Here is a 20,071-nt window from a genome sequence, read left to right on the forward strand (position 1 = left end):
TTTTTTTCACAGCTCACAGGTATAATAATTTAGAGTGTACAAAGGTTTTGGCATTGTTCATAATCCATATATGCTATGATCATTTTTTATTGCTTGAGGGACAGGATTTGCAAAACAGTCTTTCTGTGCCCAAGACAGATAATTTTGTCATCAACCATTAATTCACCGTCAACCATGAATTAGTCCCCTCATTGTCGAATTGTCACCTGATTAGATGAATTAGTCACCTGATTGGACACCTGATGGTCTTTACCTCGTTCTGGATAGAAAATCAACAAAAAGGGCATGCCAAGGGCCCAATATAGTTTAGTATGTCATATATTGCAAATATGTTGAGCATGAAAGGCATATATGGTTAAACTAACAAGCAAGGGTCACCACTAAAAGCAACCACCCCACTTGGGTTAAGAAGTTGCTCTCTGTAGATAGCACCACTCCATCAAAGGTGGATTTTACAATGAGACAAGGATTGGGACAGAGGCACCAAAATAGGGTAAAAAATGTTTACAACCCATTTAAAAAAGGAGGTAGTGGTGGACTTACCTATTCAGTAAGTAGACACAGATTCTGTTGATTCTAGTCAACAAAAGATACTCATGTACTTGAATAAATTTTGTTGACTAAAATTGACAGAATCTGTGTCTACTTACTGATAGAGATGGCTCAAACTTCAGATTTTGGGTTCGCAAAAAAAAAAAACCATAAAGGGACTATATATAAATGCACAAGGAAAACAATTGGCTCTTGGGTGCATGCAGAAAAACTTTACATTTTATTCTTGCTTATATCAAAAAGAATTTACTAAAGGGTTTCAAAAATACATATATATTATACACAAATGTGACAAACACCAACTATAAAATACACACCCATTAAAAGGACCATCTGAACAAGACCCCACCCTTAGAAAAAGCCCCCCTTACAAAAACCTGTGGAGGCTGCAGTCCTCCCCCTGAGACCAAGTTCTGGTAATAAAGTGCACTTCTAAAGATCCTGGCGAGTATTGGAAACCATCTGGTGGTTGTTGCTAAACAAAAGATGGACAGAGAGTAAACATGGTCATGCCCAGGCGATGTTGAAGCTTATAGGTTGATAAATGAAAGCATAGCCGGAAATGAAGCTTGTAAGTGGGTTAGTGAAGCATAGATGTTACTTCATATATATCTCGTTCAAAAGGCTTGAGATCTCTACTCCATTCACAGTTCAATCCCAATCGCAGACTATAGCAAACAAAACAAGCATGGCAGGAAGCACAGTTTCTTTGCACATAGAGCTGGTGGCATAAGGCGACACAGATGGCTATTTGCATCCATATACAGTTCAATCCCAATCGCAGATTGCAGGAAGCAGCAGAATTAGTGGGACACACAGTTGCCTTTCAAGCAGAGCCAATGTCATAAAGGAGCCAGTTACTCATATTGAGGCCAAGAGAACATGCAAAGGAACTCAATCACAGTCCCAAATATGCCTTATGCTGGAAGATTGCTTTCAAGTTCCATGCTATCATCAGAATGGTGCCAGTTTATACAGCCATGGATCATATTATAGTTACCAGACCCAAAAGTCACCAGGGTGGTCGGAGGAAAAGAGTAGGTGTCATGTCAGACGATCCGCACAGCGCTCAGTCAGTACATGACATGTTTCGCTGAATCATCTATCAGCCTCTTCAGATGCAGAGCGCCACACGTGCAAACAGCCCCCCGTGTATTAACAGCAGAGCCGCTATTGAAGATAAGTCTAAGGAACCTCCCCTTCATCCCCCCGTCTGGAGAGCCACGCCGGTCGCAGCTCTGACGCTTGCCAGATCCGCCCACCATCCGAGCATTAAGCCGGAGGTGGAGGGAGGGAGGCGTCATGCGCACAAGGGTGGATCGCATATGACGCGCTCCATCTGGGGTCGCGATCTACAGGCTGCGGCGCTGTGGTCCAGTGTCTCCACCCAGCATACCTGATGGCGCTGGGGTGGGGGGCGTGTCACGCATGTCTCCGTGGAACGCATACAATGCGTCCCATACGGAGACCAATGCGGATGGAAGCCGCATCACACAGTGTCCGCCCAGATGGGAGGGGCCGTGTGTGCAGAGGATCCCAGCCAGGAGACACAAGACGGGGAAACAAAGGGAGGGGAGAAGCAGCCAATCAGACATAAAATAAAAAACAAAGACATCAATTATATGTACATATATCCATCTCAGAAAAGCACATCAAGATAATACAGATTATGTTCGCTTTGTGGGCCTGGACAGAATCCATCCCCACATTAGGGGGGGGGGGATATCGATAAACAATTATTACAGTTAGAACTAAGGTGGATTTTTGATTTAAATGCTACTCAGGGTAGGGGTCTTAATGATGCCGTTCACTATGGAGCTTTCTTACCTCCCTATGTGAACAGGTAGATTCTCTACTAGGACACATATCTTGATATATATATATACGGTCCCGTTCCCTACTTTTTCTTCTCTCTCCCTCTGCTCTAGGTATTCCTGCTTGGGGGTAGCTCTCACTTTTAATGAGCCTGTTTTTGAGAGTTTTTGTACTTTGTTTATGCATTGCGGACTCGTTTTTTTCTGTGTTGATATGCGATGGAGACTTATTCTGTTTAAATATATATGCTTTCTTTTGGATGCATATTCTTTCTTAAAAGGATGGGTATGTGCGGATGGGGTTCTTCCCCCCCCCCCCCCCATCTTTTTTTGGGCATTTGCCCATTGAAATCTATGAGAGTTGTATTTGTAAATGTAGTCATTTCAGCATTTTTTTCTGAGATGGATATATGTACATATAATTTGTCTTTGTTTTTTATTTTATGTCTGATTGGCTGCTTCTCCCCCTCCCTTTGTTTCCCCATCAGGTATGCTGGGTGGAGACGCTGGACCACAGCGCCGCAGCCTGTAGATCGCGACCCCAGATGGAGCGCGTCATATGCGCTCCACCCTGGTGCGCATGACGCCTCCCTCCCTCCACCTCCGGCTTAATGCTCGGATGGTGGGCGGATCTGGCAAGCGTCAGAGCTGCGACCGGCGTGGCTCTCCAGACGGGGGGATGAAGGGGAGGTTCCTTAGACTTATCTTCAATAGCGGCTCTGCTGTTAATACACGGGGGGCTGTTTGCACGTGTGGCGCTCTGCATCTGAAGAGGCTGATAGATGATTCAGCGAAACATGTCATGTACTGACTGAGCGCTGTGCGGATCGTCTGACATGACACCTACTCTTTTCCTCCGACCACCCTGGTGACATTTGGGTCTGGTAACTATAATATGATCCATGGCTGTATAAACTGGCACCATTCTGATGATAGCATGGAACTTGAAAGCAATCTTCCAGCATAAGGCATATTTGGGACTGTGATTGAGTTCCTTTGCATGTTCTCTTGGCCTCAATATGAGTAACTGGCTCCTTTATGACATTGGCTCTGCTTGAAAGGCAACTGTGTGTCCCACTAATTCTGCTGCTTCCTGCAATCTGCGATTGGGATTGAACTGTATATGGATGCAAATAGCCATCTGTGTCGCCTTATGCCACCAGCTCTATGTGCAAAGAAACTGTGCTTCCTGCCATGCTTGTTTTGTTTGCTATAGTCTGCGATTGGGATTGAACTGTGAATGGAGTAGAGATCTCAAGCCTTTTGAACGAGATATATATGAAGTAACATCTATGCTTCACTAACCCACTTACAAGCTTCATTTACGGCTATGCTTTCATTTATCAACCTATAAGCTTCAACATCGCCTGGGCATGACCATGTTTACTCTCTGTCCATCTTTTGTTTAGCAACAACCACCAGATGGTTTCCAATACTCGCCAGGATCTTTAGAAGTGCACTTTATTACCAGAACTTGGTCTCAGGGGGAGGACTGCAGCCTCCACAGGTTTTTGTAAGGGGGGCTTTTTCTAAGGGTGGGGTCTTGTTCAGATGGTCCTTTTAATGGGTGTGTATTTTATAGTTGGTGTTTGTCACATTTGTGTATAATATATATGTATTTTTGAAACCCTTTAGTAAATTCTTTTTGATATAAGCAAGAATAAAATGTAAAGTTTTTCTGCATGCACCCAAGAGCCAATTGTTTTCCTTGTGCATTTATATATAGTTTTTGTTGGCATGGTGCATGCATAAAACATTGTTTGACACTTGATTCCATACATGTTATATGGTTTATCCATTTGTTTGGCTTTCCTGCATGGTCCTCCTTTTCTCCTACAAACCACCATAAAGGGACTATTTCTGGCCACAAAAGTGATGGAAACGTTGTTTTAAGGGGGGCATGGCGGAGTGGGATACATGCCAAAAGTCCCTCAGAAAATTACGTATTTGATGCACATTGCATTGCTAAATTGGAGGCATAAAGTTCTTTAAAGCATCTTGTGTGTGTATACATCGATCAAGTAGTGTAAGTAGAGTACAGTTTGGATATCGCCTTTTTGGAAAACTATTAATTGTGGCCTGGTATCTTCCTCTGCGCTGTCCCAATCATCACAAATTTTCAGAAGGCCTGAGAGTCCACCAGCTTGTATGGTAACAGCTGGTGGGCTAACAGTTCCAACAACAAAGATAAAACGCCTGGGTCTCCACCTGGATTTGTGCAAAAATGCTGGTTTATTGTACCATAGTAATAGAAAAAACACACAACGTTTCGGCCAGCGGCCTTTATCAAGTGTTACACACACTGAGTGAAAACTCACATATAAATCACAAATTGTGTCTTAAAACACACCCCTAAGGGCGGGCACTTACTTAATTAGAGAGATTTAAAGCAACAGCACATGGAATACAGTAGGTCACAAGAAACATCTTAAATTCCAATCCTCATTAAGTCCATCTGGGACCAAAGTGTTTAACCTACTGATCCATCTACTTTCCCTTCTTACAAGGGTTGTTTCATTGTCCATTCCTTCTCCAGCTGTGACTTTCTCTAATACACACCATCTTAATTTGCTCACCATGTGGTTGCAATTATAGAAAAGTTTACCTACAGGAGAATAAAAATTCTTTTCAGGATCATTGATATACTTCCTGTACAATCTTATGTCACTCCTATGCTCATTGATCCTTACTCTGATGGGTCTGGATGTTCCAACAAGCCAGCTGTCAGATGCCGGGCAAGGGGGTGACTGACAAACATTGGCTTCTTCCGCTGAAATATTTCCTTAACGCACACCTGGCTGCTGTGGTCAGAGAAGAAGGAACTGCTCCAGGTGAGAGGCAGAGTGGAGGAAGGTGGCTGTGAAAGTGTGATGTACATTCTCTGCTTAGTACACAGAAGCCCAACTTATTTAACCTCCTGAGCGGTATGGACGAGTTCAGCTCGTCCATTACCGCCGGAGGGTCCTGCTCAGGCCCTGCTGGGCCGATTTTTATAAAATAAAAAGCAGCACACGCAGCTGGCACTTTGCCAGCCGCGTGTGCTGCCTGATCGCCGCCGCTCTGCGGCGATCCGCCACGAGCAGCGGCGAAAGAGGGTCCCCCCAGCCGCCCGAGCCCTGCGCAGCCAGACCAATCAGTTCCGGCCAGCGCTAAGGGCTGGATCGGAGGCGGCTGACGTCAGGACGACGGCTGACGTCCATGACGTCACTCCGCTCGTCGCCATGGCGACAAGAAAAGCAAAACAAGCAAAACAAGGCTCATCGCGGCTCTTCTTATTACTTCTGATCGCCGGAGCGCCCCCTAGTGGGCTTTCATGCAGCCAACTTTCAGTTGGCTGCATGAAATAGATTTTTTTTTTTAAAAAACCCTCCTGCAGCCGCCCTGGCGATCTCAATAGAACGCCGGGGAGGTTAATAAAGATTTAGTATTCCTAAAAGTGTAACAAATGCAGAAAGAATATATACAAAAATATTTACAAAACCAGGAATAAAAATGATAAAGACACACACCAAGACATTTGCTATTAAATTGATATGGAATAAAACAGAAATAAACATTACTCTGTGTAATGTCTAACCACTTAAGTACCAGAGGTCTCTCCCCTTTTAAGGACCAGAGTCTGCTAGTACAGAAACAGCGGAATCTCGATTAATTGCCACACATACCCGCTGCAACCGCCATCACTGTCACACTTTGGGAACATGGGCCACCTACTCTGCCGTCTTTATGAAGGCAGAGGAGTTCCTGTGAGCCAGCCAGGAGCCGCTTTCATTGGCTCCTGGCCCTGTCTTTCAATGAAAGCCAATGGAAGTTGTGTACATTGAAAGAGAGGGCCAGGAGCCAATGAAATCGGCTCCTGACCCGCTCACAGGGCTCTGTTGTCATAGAGACAGGCAGAGCGAGTGAGCTGCGATGGGAGACAGTGGGGATTCAGTGGCAAGATCGGTGGGAGCAACAAAAACAGCGGATACGCGCTGCGGTGGTTAATTTAAATATATGCCCTGGCAGCCAGGTAACCATCAAAACAGGGCATAGATTTCAATTATCAAGGTCCAGAAGTAGCTAATTTCTGGCTGTGGAAGGACATGAGCTCTGATTAGAACAGAGACTTCTCTGGCTCAGGGAGCCAACTTGAGAAAAGCTTACTGCCTCTGAGAGCTAGTACTTATAGGACAGAACACCCAAACTTCTAATGCAAAAATAATCCAATTGTCTCCTTGGTACATCCAGGCTCCACCTTTACATGTAACATGCAAACATCAGAGCTTCCCGTGGAAATGCTTTTAAGTTATGCATTGACATCCTTGGCAAATACAGACACACATCAGACTATTCAGGTGTTTTTGGCAGCTCCCTATTCTACAGATGTTTACATATGACAATACAGCGTTTTCATTGACCATAGTTCAACAGAGACTAATTGCCTGATTCCTCATTTCTAGTGGGCTAATTAACTGCAGGTGTTTAAATGTCATAAGCAGACTTCAAAGGAACCGAAAACATATGACCTTAGAATAGCAGATGGAATATCTTTCCCTCTCCAAAGGCGATATAATACACTGCATGACACACACAGTGGAGATAATGTGTACACAAAATGGATTCCACATAAGGTCACACAAGATGGCTTTCATGTCCTGTATGCCATCACACTGCATATATCTTTACAAGTAAAATAACCTTTAAAGAAAAACATTTCTTTGTTGCAGCTTATAGAACTCCTGCAATAAATCTGCAGTGTATTTACTTCCTGTTTTATGGAAGCACACAAAGGGTTAACATACTATGTTAACATATTAGCTGTGTCTGTTGAGGACTGCCGCATTTCTGAGCAAATTACACTTCTGATTACTTGAAGATGAGGGGGAATTAGACAGGCTCTTCTCTATAAAAACACACAGGGTACATATGTCTTTGCTTTTCTTGTGTCCTTTGCAAGAGTTTGCAAGAGTTCAGGTCCACTTTAAGGTCTTTAGAATAGGCGCCGTGTTTACCTGCCTAAAAATGTTATGTGCAGCTGTCTGAGATGCCTGAAAACTTGCTTTACCCTGTCTAAACATTTTAAATTGCAGGCAATATGTGAGGACTGAAAAATCTGGCAATTACCTGCCTAAAACATTGCAGGTCTTTCAGAAAGCAGGTCCTAGCCGCACATAGGACTCCCAGGCAGCACTTGTCCATGAAGATCAATAATTATGTTAGCTGCAGCTTGGATGTACAGTATAAAACGGTCCTATGAAATGAAGACCACATACACCTCTGGGTGTCTAAGATAGACACGTGACAAGAGCTTGCAGAACATGTGCTAGAGGTGCTTGGCTGCCTTGCATGTTAGGGATGAGCAGGCAAATATCTACATTTTTATCTTGCAGCCAATTGGCCCATTTTTGGTAACCACATTTTTTTTTATAGAATTGCTTTGTATTTGACTTTTGCTTTTTTCATGAATTTGCCTGCAAATTTCGGACAAAATTGCATTGAAGTCAAGGGTGCCAACTTTAGCAGTTAATAGCAAAGCCCTCATGAATGTTATAATCACTATATGTATACTTTACCAGTCCATATGGTTCATTATGTGGGGGTCTCTGAAAAAGGGGGGCAGTAAAGCCTCCCCCTCTCCCCAGACCTCTTGTCCATACCATGGGCAAGGGGCTCTTCCCCACCTCTGGTGTCCAGGAGGTGGAGGCCCTGGAGGGATTTATGGTGGCATCTGGAGTTCCCCTTAAAATAGGAGACATGCAGGTCCTGCCCTCCCCCCATGGTGAGATGAGTCTAGGGATACTAATGTACCCACCCATTTTTACAAAGAGTTAAAGTTAAATAAAATGTAACAGTGAAAAAAGTCCTTAATTGTTCTCAATTAACCATAAATATGTACCTTTAACTAATGATTGCATGCCAATATCCTGTAGATGTTGATTGAAATTCACCACTGCACATCCATTGACTTGCAGCACACATTGACCCCTGTCGACACTTGCTATACCTCTGGCTGAGGTGGATTTCCATTCATCTGTTATTGGACCAATGGGGAGCCCTTTCACCACTTTGAAAGATGCTTTGCTGAGTCTTGCTATACATTAGTATAGCAAACCACCTAGTCCCCGTGTACACTGCTGCTGGCACCTACTGCCTGCATCCCCACCAGTGGCCAAAGCACCTCCTGTCACCACCCACAGTACAAAAGACACTCCCGGCACCTCTTCCACCCATTTAACCACCAGCACCCTGCCACTGGACCCACCATTTTAAGGGATCCCATTGGTTAGTGTATTAACAAATTCAAATTTGCATTTTCAGGGGTTTCCTTTGAGTCCAGGGGCGGTGACTATGGGAGTAGCTGGGAGTTTTTCTAGCAGGTACATCTTCTTTGTTTTGTTTTTTCTTTTTAAACTTACTATTCTTAACTAAAATTAAGGACGTAAATATGATTTAACTCAGTTTATCATGTTTACTTTAGGTGCACAATGGCCCAGGATCTCCATAGGAAATATTATTATTGATGATTTATGTTGCTGCACCATCAACTTCTGTGGTGCTGTGCATAATAAGAAACAAAGGTACGTAAACATACAGACAGTGGTATACATAACAATATACTCAATGGTACATAATACAATATAGTCATTGGTACATAATACAGACGTGGTAGACAAAATACTACTAATAGTGAGTGACTAATGTACAGTGACTAGCAAAACATACAGCATCTTACAAGATGTAAAAGGTAGAGAACCCTAAACTTGTGAGCCCCACTGTCCCTTGCAATATTCTGCTATTGAGTGAGGTCTAGGACTGAGTAAAATAATCCCATCTGATTATGAGTAATCCATGAATGGGCCATGTTGAAGAACTCTCTCCACTACTTATGCCATATAAAGAAATAGGCAACAAAGGATAAAAAAAGGTCTGGAGTTTAAAGCGTACATCTTGGCCTTCAAACCAAGATTTTCCTCACTACTTACATTTTATTTATAATATCATTTCTCCCAATGTTAAATGCCTTTGACATTGTTACCTATTATATATGTTGAAAAAGAGGTTACTCGAGTTTTCAAAACAACATAGATGTCAAATTCTTATAAATATATTATTATGAGCTATGTGTATGTTAATTCTCTGGGCTCTGCTATAGATTTCCCTTTATTTGAGTTTCTCATTAAAATGTCTAATGTTAAATAAGGCAGCATTATCCTTGATTAAATGTGTCTGCTCTGAACAAGCAATGCTTTATTTGAATCTGCTAAGAGATGGAAAAAGGTACTTAATTAATATGACTTATAAAAACTTGCGCCTAACTTACCAAACAACCATCAAAGTACATGGCCAGTGCTGTATACAAAAATGGCTTTCCTCTGTATTTACAGGCTGAAAAGCTACAAAGGTACACAAATAATTAGCATCTTTCTATACATGAATGCATAAATGAAACCTAACATCAAGCCGAAGCAATTGCAAGCAGTACACTGTTTGAACCAACCAAGGGATAGAGCAAGGTGCTTAATGACTTTGAATAACCCTAACAAAATTGTGAGCTTAACTAGTCTCCAATCAACCATCAAAGTACTGTGTTCATCAGCACTGTGTACATTTTTTATACATGCATACATATGCCAAAAATGTACAAAGGTACTAAAATAATTAGTGCCTTGCTCTGTATGTGTACATAAATTAAACTTAACATCGGACCTGTTAATGAGACAAAAGTAAAAAAAATACTTAAAGTTAACCCTAGGTGAAAATAAATGGATGAGATAAACAATTGTATTTATGCTCCTACTCCTAAAATTGACTTTTTAGATATCCCATGAGTTTATTTTATATATAAACATTTGCAAATTAGATTGAATGATTTGTTGCCTCTGCTCCGTGGCAGTCTAATAAGTGTCCCAGAGTTAGAAAAACATCAATAGTTCATGAATGTTATCTCCCTCAGCTCTCAGAAGTTGTATTCTGCCAGGAAAGCTTTATGGCTGTTAGCTATTAGCTTACCAGTGGTGTTTACTATGTTCTCGACAAGGCACAGAAAAGACAGAAGCTGTCACTTCCATGCCTAAAAATTAACTATTTCAGGTAGCCAAATAAAACAAGTAGAACAGCCTGGGTATTAATATGTTTTGCACTGTACATACACATGTACACTTGTCGCCTCGGGTATATGGAGGCTGCCATATCTATTTCCTTTTCAACATTACCAGTTGCCTGGCAGCCCTGCTGATTTATTTGGCTGCAGTAGTGTCTAAACCACTCACGTGGAACAAGCATGCAGCTAATCTTGTCAGATCTTACGGATTGCTAAATGCTTGTTCAGTGTCTATGGCTTAAAGTATTAGAGGCAGAAAGGAGCAGCAAGATGGACAGGCAACTGGTATTGCTTAAAAGGAAATTAATATGGCAGCCTCCATATCCCTATCACTTCAGATGTCCTTTAAAGAGGAATTTTATTGAACACAACCTAAGTCTAGTTCACTGTAGGGATGGCCTGAACTGTTCGCCTGGTCAATAGTTTGCGGTGAACAAGGGGTGTTCGCGTTCGCTCCCTCAGGCGAACACATGGCGTGTTTGACCCACCCCTATACATTATAATGAAGCCAAACTTTGAACCCTTACCATGAATCAGCAGACACATTGCAGCCAATCAGCTATCCCTTCCACATGCCCCGACCCCCAGGGGCGGCGCTACCATTAAGGCAAAGGAGGCAGCTGCCCCAGAGCTTGTAGGGGCCCCCAGTGGCTACAAGAGGAAAAAAAAATTTCAAAATCGGCCTTATAGTTTTTGAGAAAATCGATTTTAAAGTTTCAAAGGAAGAAAAAACACATTTAAAAACCTGCTGACTTTAATGGTTAATAGCAAATCCACCTTAAATGCTAGAAACCCTAAATTTGCAGGGAATGTTAAGGAGATCATTAGGAATAAGAGGAAAAACAATTTTTCAAAAAGACCTTATAGTTTTTGAGAAAATCGATTTTAAAGTTTCGAAGGAAAAAAAGTATACTTTTAAATGCGGTAAATGTCACTTTTAGTAGCAAACCTAACGGTAGTGTAATTTTACATGCATCAAACGAAAGCGCAATAAATTTCCTGACGGGGTTTCCAGGGGGTCTATACGCAGCCGCAGCGCTTTGGCCAGGGATCACTATACAGCCGCAATATGGCTGTATGAACATCCCTGGCATGTTTTTCCTATTTTCCCAATTTTTTTTTTATGTTTAGAGTGTGGGAATTAAAAAAAAATTGTGGGGTCCCCCCTCCTGAAACTTTTTAACCCCTTGTCCCCCATGCAGGCTGGAATAGCCAGAATGTAGAGCTCCGACCGATTGGGGCTTCACACCCTGACTATACCAGCTGCAAAAAAGGTCTCTTAATGCCGATTTTTGTTCCGGGGTATATGTTGGGGGGGCCCCCAGGTTTATTTTGCCCTGGGGCCCCATTGTTGCTTAAACCGGCCCTGCCGACCCCCACCTACCAGAAATCCAGCACAGCAGCCATTTTGCAGTCTTTGTTTGGCTTCTGTGCTAGGCAGGCAGATCAGGGAGAGTGTGCTGCTGACATGGAGAGTGTTAAGTATCCTTGTGTTCTGTGTCCTCAATGCAGATTCTTGCTGCTACCACATTGTCCTGAACAGCTAAGCCCTTCTTAGGGGTGATACATTGTTTTTCTTGGTATTGTATTATTTTTCTGTAGCCAGTGCACAAGTTAGCTGTTGGAGACAGGTCTGCTGGTCCTAGTAGTGCACCGACCATAACCCAATAATCTTTCACCACCACTACTGGCATCTAGTATCCAGTACTGCACCCTGTATAAGGCCTCAGTGCAGAATCTGTGGTTTTTTTGGACACTTATCTGTCAATGAACTTCCTTAGCCCGACCATAGAGGATGGAAAACCATGATCACCTACACTCCCACTAACATGAGCACAAGCACGGCGGCCACTACACCCCACTACACAAAGATTGCTGCTGGGAGGGCTAACATTTATGTCCTGGAGGTGTCAACTAGCAAAAACAATGATTTGCTGACCTGAGGTTAACACTAAAGCTCTTTGCAGTCGTTTGTGGTTAGGGATGCTCAGTAAATTCCGCGGAATTGTTAATTCTTTGATTCCGGCCGGAATTAGGTCAATTGCGATTCCGGTAGTCGGAACGGAATTACTAAACCTCTCAAACGGAATTCCGCGGAAATTTTAATTTTTTCCGCGGAATTTTCTGGAATAAACCCAACAAATCCTCCTCCTCCTCAACCTCCTCCCCCTCCCCCTCCTCCTCCTCCTCCTCCTTTTAAAATGTGCCTGTCGATTGAAGTCTATGGTGGTTTACCAGATGCACCTTGAAAAACAAAGCAGATCGAGAGCCCCAATAGTGCAGTATGTCAAACCAATTGGTCATACGAGTAAATATATGAGAATATACTCACAAAGGTGGGATACCTCTGGTAACCACTCAGTAGGCAGGTGGGGAGATTAAACCCGACCCCATTTGGGTTAAAAATGTTGCTCTCCATAGAAGTTGAAGGAAAGGGGTAACACCCCTCCACCAAGGGTGGACACTCAGATTAAACAATTGATCAAAACGGAGGCACCAGATAAGGATACAATTATTAAAAAACATTTAAAAGGGGAGGAAGTGGTGGACTTACCTCCCACAAGTAGACACACGATCAGTTATTCACTGAAAATTATCTTTATTCAAATAGACTCCAGAGTGATAGCAACATGTTTCACAGCTTACAGCCCACTTCATCAGGCAATATGTTGAGCTTGTAAACATCCAGACCAGGTATAAGCACCTTTGATCATACCTGATCTGGATCTTTACAAGCTGAATCTTTGCAACGGAGACGCTCATATCTAGCCTGGATCTTTACAAGCTCCACATATTGCCTGATGAAGTGGGATGTAGCCCGTGAAACGCATTGCTATCAATGTGGAGTCTATCACTCTGGAGTTGCTATCACTCTGGAGTCTAATAGCAAAGTCCCCTTCATGCTAGAAACACCAAATTGCAAGATATAAGAAGAACAGTGAGAACAAGAGAAAAAAAAATTCAAAAAGACCTTATAGTTTTTGAGAAAACCGATTTTGAAGTTTCACAGGAAAAAAGTATACACTTAAATGCAGTAAATGAGAGTTGATGTAGCAAACCTAACGATAGTGTAAATGTACATATAACAAAAGAAAGAGCAATGAATTTTATGATGAGGTTTCCAGGGGGTTCGTACGCAGTGCGTATGGACTCCCTGGAAACCCCTCTGGAGCAGCAATGCTTGGGCCAGGGATCGCTATACAGCCGCAATATGGCTGTATAAAGATCCCTGGCATCTTTTCCTATTTTTTAACCTTTTTTTTATATTTTCAGAATGTGGGAAATGTAAAAAAAAAGCTATGTGGGGTCCCCCCTCCCGAGCCTTCTTAACCCCTTGTCCCCATGCAGGCTGGGATAGCCAGAATGTGGCACCCCAACTGAGTGGCACATGGTATGGGTGGGGGCTCCGGGGGAGAGGGACAGTCAAGTCTTTCCCTCCCCCCCAGAGCCCTTGTCCAATCCTTGGACAAGGGGCTCTTCCCCACCTCAGGTGCCCCAGGAGGAGGTGAAGGTAGCCAACTCCCTGGGTGGGGGTTCATGGAATCATTTCCATAAAGGGTTAAATTAAATAAAAACACAACCATGAGAAAAGTCCTTTATTGTTCTTAATTAACCAGAAATTATTACCTGTATCTTTAAAAAAATGTTCCCCAGCCAATATCCTCGGAAAAGATCCCACGCCAATATCCTCTATCTTGTCACCTTCTGTTACATCTTAATTGAAGATCTCCGCTCTCCTCCCCGCCCACCGCATCTATAGTGCCCACCTATGCTGTCACCCTGGAGCACCCACAGCACCTTGATGTCAGCTTTTAATCACGAATACCAACTGGTGATCACGAGTCAGATAACGAGTGCGATCACGTGTGCATTCGTGATCAGCATTTGGGATCGAGAGCTGATCACGAATGCCGATTACAACCTTGTGATAGCAAAAAAAGGCTCTTGATCATGAGCTCGTGATGAGCACCCCTAAACATCATAGCCTAAGGTAAACATCACTGAGTGGGTAGGATTGCATACCAATATACCAATATACAGTTCTAAGAAGTTTTTCTGATTCTAAAACCAGGATAATCCATGTAAAAATTGGTATCTTGAACAATTTTATGTTGTGCTATGCATCATTATGGGTCCTCTTTAAGTAACAAAATTGTTATTATTATTATTATATAGTATTTATATAGCACTTACATCTTCTGCAGTGCTTTAAAGAGCATAGCCTTGTCACTAATAGAGATGGCCCGAACGATTCTTGGTGCGAACATCGGTGGATCGTGTTTGCGTTCGCGAACTTTTTGCGAGTTCAACCCGCCCCCTATACTACATTATTGGGCTAAAGTTTGACCCTCTACATCACAGTCAGCAGACAGATGGTAGCCAATCAGGCTACACTCCCTCCTGGAGCCCCCCCCCCCTTATAAAAGGCAGCTGCGTCGGCCATTATATCACTCTGTGTGCTGCGTAGTTAGTGGGAGAAGGGAGAGAGTTGCTGCAGAGATTAGGGAAAGCTTAGTTAGGCTGTTGTTAGGCTTGTTAGCTTGCTCCTTGCTGATACTTATTGCTAAAAAGCACCCCAAAACAGCTCTTTTGAGAGCTAATGTTGTTCTTGTGATCTGTTTTTTTTGTGTTTAATACAGCCCTTGCTAATTGCTATACTGTGCCAGGCCCAGCACATTCAGTGCCTACCTTTTCACTGCACCTGTATGTGTGACAGCAGCACATTTGTAATACCAGTCCGACCGTGCACACCTGTTCATGTTCACTGCACCTGCGTGACAGCATGCAGTGTTATATACCAGTCACTGCTTAACTTTTCACGGCACCTGTGTTTGTGATGGCTACACATTTGTAATACCAGTCCATGCATACCTGTTCATGTTCACTGCACCTCCATGACAGCACGCAGTGTTATATACCAGTCATTGCATAACTGTTCACTGCACCTGTGTGTGTGACAGCTGCACATTGTATTGATACCAGTCACTGCATACCTGTTCACTGCACCTGCGTGACAGCATGCAGTGTTATATACCAGTCACTGCATAATTGGTTACTGCACCTGTGTGTGTGAGACAGCTGCACATTTGTAATACCAGTCCATGCATACCTGTTCATGTTCACTGCACCTGCATGACAGCACGCAGTGTTATATACCAGTCACTGCATAACTGTTCACTGCACCTGTGTGTGTGACAGCTGCACATTTGTAATACCAGTACGTGCATACCTGTTCACTGCACCTGTGTGACCACACGCTGTTTTATATACCAGTCCGTGCATACCTGTTAACTGCAACTGTGTGACAGCTGCACATTGTATTGTAATACCAGTCACTGGTAATACCAGTCAGTGAAAGCACTGCACCTGTGTGACTGCACATTGTATTAGTCAAGTCAGTGCATACCTTTCACTTCATCTCCCCCAATATGGAGAAAACAACAGACAGAGGCAGAGCCAGAGGCAGGCTACCCGGCAGGTCTGTTCGAGGTCATGCTGACGTGATTTCGGGCAGCCCTGGACCAAAGTACAGTACTCAGAAGAAGGCACGTGCCATTAACTCCCAAGATTGTCAGGACTATTTAACACATAACACCTCATCTTCCGCAGCCACCAGCGCTACTACAAGCACCACATCTGCTACATTTGAAACTTCGCAGGAGTTATTTGATGGGGAATTAACTGATTCACAGCCATTATTGTTACAACAAGATGAAGGCGCTAAGCAAGTTACACCACCTCATATGTCTGAGTTAGGCGACACTATGGCCGTAAGGTGTGAGGAGGAGGAGGAGGATGAAGTACCTGCTGTTGGTGCAGTTTATGAGGTGTCTGATACAAGCAAAGCTGTGGAGGATGATTAAGATGATGACAATGATGATGATACTGGCATGGATGTCGCGTGGGATCCTAGTAGACATGATGACCAGGGGACAGTTCAGAGGGGGAGTCAGAGAGGAGTAGGAGGAGACGAGTTGCTTAAATAAGAAGGGGGAGCTCATTGTCGGAAACAGCTGGTGGCAGTGTCCGGCGTCATGTATCGCCACCTATGGACAGCCAGCCAACATGCCCTTCAACGTCAGCTGCTGACGCCACCATAGTGCCATTACCCCAGGGCTCAGCGGTGTGGATATTTTTTTTGTGTCTGCCTCAAATGAGAGCAATGGCACCTGTACTCTCTGCCACCAAAAATTGAGCCATGGAAAGGTCAACACCCGCGTAGGGATAACTGCCTTATGAAGGCACATGATGAAAAAGCACAAACTGCGATGAGAAGACCGCCAGAGGAAAAGCAGCACACAAAAGCAAAGCCACTCTTCTTCTCCTCTTCCTGCTTCAGGTGCATCATCTTCAGCCACTTTCTCCCTTGCACCTTCACAGCCACCCTCCTCCACTCCGCCTCTCAGCTTGAGCGGTTCCTGCTCCTCTGCCCACAGCAGCAGCCAGGTGTCCGTGAAGGAAATCTTTGAGCGGAAGAAGCCAATGTCTGCCAGTCACCCCCTTGCCCGGTTGCTGACAGCTGGCTTGGCGGAATGGTTAGCTCGCCAGCTGTTACCATACTAGCTGGTGGACTCTGAGGCCTTTCAAAAATTTGTGGCCATTGGGACATAGCAGTGGAAGATACCAGGCCACAATTATTTCTCAAAAAAGGCTAAACCCAAACTGTACCATGAATTTGAAAGGCAAGCGATGTCATCTCTGGCACATAGGGTTGGGTCAAGGGTCCATCTGACCACAGATGCCTGGTCTGCAAGGGATGGTCAGGGCAGGTACATTACTTACACATCCCATTGGGTCATCCTGGTGACCGCTGGCAAGCAGGGAGTATGTGGCTGTGCAGCGAACCTAGTTGTGAAATTTCCAAGGCTTGCAGGCAGGTCTACTGCCACCTCCTCTCCTTCTACTCCTACTCCTCCTGCTACATCCTCTTTGCTGTCATCCGCCTACTCCTCCTTGGCTAAGTGGCAGTGCTACTATACTGGTGCTGCGATCTCATCTCGAGCTACACAGCCCCAGCTCCCTAGGGCCTATGCTGCATGCCAGGTACGACGATGTCATGCCATCTTAGACATGTCTTGCCTCAAAGCCGAGAGTCACACTGGAGCAGCTCTCCTGGCTGCTCTGAACAAACAGGTGGATCAGTGGCTGACCCCACATCAACTGGAGATTGGCAACGTGGTGTGTGACAACGGCAGCAATCTCATTTCGGCTTTGCATTTGGGAAAGTTGAAACATGTACCCTGCACATGCGCAGAATCTAATAATTCAGAGATTTGTGTGTAAGTACTCATGCCTTCCTGAAGCAGTCCAGGAAGGTGTGTGGGCATTTCAGGCGGTTCTACACGGCCATGGGATGCTTGGCCAAAATTCAGCGGGGAAACAACTTGCCAGAGAGGCACTCGATTTGCGATAGCCCGACTCGCTGGAATTCAACGCTTCTGATGTAAAACTGCCTGCTACAACAGGAGAAAGCCGTCAACCAGTATCTGTACAACTACAGTAAAAGGACATGCTCTGGGGAGATGGGGTTTTTCTGGCTGAAGTACTGGACACTCATGCGAAATGCCTGCAGGCTCATGCGAAATGTCTGCAGGCTCATGCGGCCGTGAGGAGGTGACAAACATGGTGAGTCGCAGTCAAGGCGCCATCAGCGACTTGATCCCATATGCTTTCTTCCTGGACACACTACTAGCCCCTCGGTAAAAGCACAAAGTGGCGGAAATGTTACCAACTCACCAGAAGGCAAAAAGGATGCAGGCACTTTCTGGCAACTATGCTTTACAGTGCGTTTAAGGGTGATGTCACAGCACAACGGAATAAAGGTGCCACTGCCAGTAATCCTTCCCCCATGTCCACACAGGCAAGTACAGGAAGCTCTAGCGATCTCATGGTGATGTTGGATATGTTGACATTCTTTAGTCAAATGCCTCGCCTTAGCCCTTCCGAATCCACCCTCCACCAATGCCTCGACCAGCAGGTAGCCGACTACCTGACCTTAACAGCGGATGTAGACACTGTGAGCAGCGATGAACCCCTGGACTACTGGGTGCACAGGCTTGACCTGTGGACAGAGCTGTCACAATTTGCCATCCAACTTCTGTCTTGCCCTGCCTCAAGTGTCCTGTCAGAAAGGACCTTCAGTGCAGCTGGAGGCATTGTCAGTGAGAAGAGAAGTCGCCTAGGTCACAAAAGTGTTCAGTACCTCACCTTTATCAAAATGAATGAGGCATGGATCCCCGGAGGGCCACTGCCCGCCCGAAGACTAAGTCAGTCTCCACACACAGCATCTCTGCCTGCACGCCGTGTGACTGCCTGATCCAAGACTAAGTCAGTCCCCACACAGCATCTCTGCCTGCAGGCCACTTGGCTGCCTTCTCCGCCACCACCAACAGGGTCCAGGACTCCAGGTGGATCCCTGAATTTTTAAGGCCGCTGCTAGCAGTGGCCACTATAATAATTTTTTGGGTGCGTGTTCATGCCTGCCAAATTTTTCTGGCTGCACTGCGGCTGCAACAACAAAACAAAAGGCATGTACATGTGTCAATTCCCTTTCATGATCGTTATCTTGCCGCGGTGAAGGGGCTTGCGTATCACAATGAAGCAATGACCGCCTAACATGAAAATGTTGGGGGGCATACCCAAGATAATAAGGTCGTTGCTTCATTGTGGACAGACCAAATTCGATCAGCTGGACAGTCACTGTTCTATCATTGAGCTACCTCAGCCCGGCGACCATATGGGCTTGAAAACCGCTATCGACTGCACTCTCGCCATGGTGCGCACCAGTCCAGCATGGCCGTCACTACACAAACAGCTGTTTGTGGTGCGTTACACAGTGAGTTTGGTCTGTCAGTGTGAAGCAGTACACTAATTACACAACCTGATTGATGTATACACATGCAAGATGTTTTAAAGCACTTTATGCCTCCAATTTAGCAATGCAATGTGATTTCTGCCCTTAAAACGCTGCTGTGCATCAAATCCTGATTTTTCCCTCGGGTTTTTGGCGTGTATCCCACTCCGCCATGCTCCCCTCCAGGTGTAAGACCCGTTGAGACATCCTTTCCATCACTTTTCTGGCCAGAATTACTGTTTTGAAGTTTTGAAAGTTCACCTGCCCTTTGAAGTCTATTACAGTTCGCGAAGTTCGAGCGAACGCGAACTTTCTCGGAAGTTTGCACACCTAAAATCGGAGGTTCGAGCCATCTCTAGTCACTAACTGTTCATCAGAGAGTTAACTAATATATTTTTAAAGTAACCGATTAGAGACCTCATACATACTGACTAATGATAATGCCAAAACAAGAGAACAAAACAAAAATATCACTCCAATAATGAGCACGGTTTATTCAAGTGGTGATCATTTAGCAGTCCCAATTTTCTTGTCCTACTTTTCTATATGTACGCTCTACCTACGGTGCTGTCTTCAGTTCTTATGGCCCATTCTCACGGGCAACTGTTTTGGCCTGTCACCAGCACACGTGAGCGTGTGCGCGACAGGCCGGCTACAGCTCATCGCCAAGTCCCTCCGCATACACACGGCAGAGGGACCTGGCAACTGATGCGGCGGAAGCTGTCGCTGTTGCTCCTCCCCCCGCCAGAAGCCCAATGTATCCCTATC

The sequence above is a fragment of the Hyperolius riggenbachi genome, chromosome 8 (genome assembly GCF_040937935.1).
Source record: "Hyperolius riggenbachi isolate aHypRig1 chromosome 8, aHypRig1.pri, whole genome shotgun sequence".
Classification (NCBI taxonomy): Eukaryota; Metazoa; Chordata; class Amphibia; order Anura; family Hyperoliidae; genus Hyperolius; species Hyperolius riggenbachi.